Here is a 1,675-nt window from a genome sequence, read left to right on the forward strand (position 1 = left end):
TTTGAAAAATGTGGGTCAGCTGGTAAAAAATCTGCCTGCCAATGTGGGAGACATAAGAGACACCGGTTCGATCCCTGAGTTGGGAAGAACCCTTGAAGAAGAAAATGGCAACTCACTCCAATATTCTTGCCAGGGTAATCCCGTAGACAGAGGAGTATACAGTCCATGAGGTAGCGTGCTCAGATGACTGAGCATGCACTTGCATACACACATACGTTACTTATTTTAGGGCAAACATTTTTATTGCAGATATTAGCACTTTCCAATAGTCATGGAGGACACTTACTCTTTGTGTAACCCCTTCATCATCATGGCCCACAGCCACCTGGGAGGTTCTGGATTGTTCTTCCCTCCCGAAGCCTGCAGAGGTGGCCACCTGAGCCACCTTTCTGTTATTCGGTTGCTTCATCCCCTTCAATCAGGTGGGCACCCTCTCAGGTCCAGCTTGGCTTAGGGCGGGCAGGGGCTCAGTAACTAGGGACAACTCTTCTTCCCTCAAGATATGGTGGGAGTTCACAGAGCCTGGGAACAGCGGTCCTCCCCCACCTCTGATGCACCAAGATACTCTCTCTGACCCACTGGCTGTGGCTTGGAAGCCACTGGGTACCTGTCCAAAGACCAGGCCAGTGGTCCTGCCAGAACATCCCTGCTATCCTCCTGGGGTTTCAAGAAGGGCCTGGATCAGGGAGACTTCTGTCCAATTCCTGAGATGCCCAGACACACATTCCACAGATATCTCAGGTCCCCAGGTGACCAGCTCTTCTGAGGGCTCTCTGTGAGGGTCCCTGTGTGGGGAAACCCGTGTCTGCTAGTTGTTCAGTCGCCAAGTCATATCACTCTTTGTGACTCCATGGACCACAGCATGCCAGACCTCCCTGTCCCTCATTATCTCCTGGAGTTTGCCCAAGTTCATTTCCACTTAATCAGTGATGCCACCCAGTCATCTCATCCTCTGTTGTCCCCTTCTCCTCCTGCCTTCAATCTTTCCCAGCATCAGGGTCTTTTTCAATGAATCAGTTCTTCACATCAGGTGGCCAAATTATTGGAGCTTCAGCTTCAGCATCAGTCCTTCCAAAGAATATTCAGGACTGATTTCCTTTAAGATTGACTGGTTTGATCTCTGTTTTCCAAGGGACTCTCAAGAGTCTTCTTCAGCATCGCAGTTCAAAAGCATCAGTCCTTCGATGCTCAGCTTTCTTTATTGTCCAACTCACATCCATGCATGACTACTGCAAAGACCATGGCCTTGACTATACAGACCTTTGTTAGCAAAGTGATGTCTTTGATTTACAACACAGTGTCTAGCTTTGTCATAGCTTTCCTGCCCAGAAGCAATCATCACTACCCAGCCTCTAATCCACCTTTCCAGCAGGAGTGTCCTGGTTTTTCTTTAGCAAACTACCACCCCCAAGTTCGGGGTGAGATCGACTGCCTGACCCAGCCTGGGGTCCAGGGCATTCTCTTCCCCTGGCCACCACAGTTTGTCTTGGGAATGGGCACAGCCAGGCCATTCCTAAGGGGAACGGCCACCGTACTACATCAATTCTGAGATGCTGTGAATGATAAAATGTACCCTTTCTAGAGCATCTCCAAAAGAGAAAAAAATGTTGCCAGCTTCAACTGTAAGATGCCATCCACTCTTGCAAGAGCAGTTAAAATGTGGAGAGGAAAAAAA

The sequence above is a fragment of the Muntiacus reevesi genome, chromosome 8, assembly GCF_963930625.1.
Source record: "Muntiacus reevesi chromosome 8, mMunRee1.1, whole genome shotgun sequence".
In the NCBI taxonomy this organism is placed as follows: Eukaryota; Metazoa; Chordata; class Mammalia; order Artiodactyla; family Cervidae; genus Muntiacus; species Muntiacus reevesi.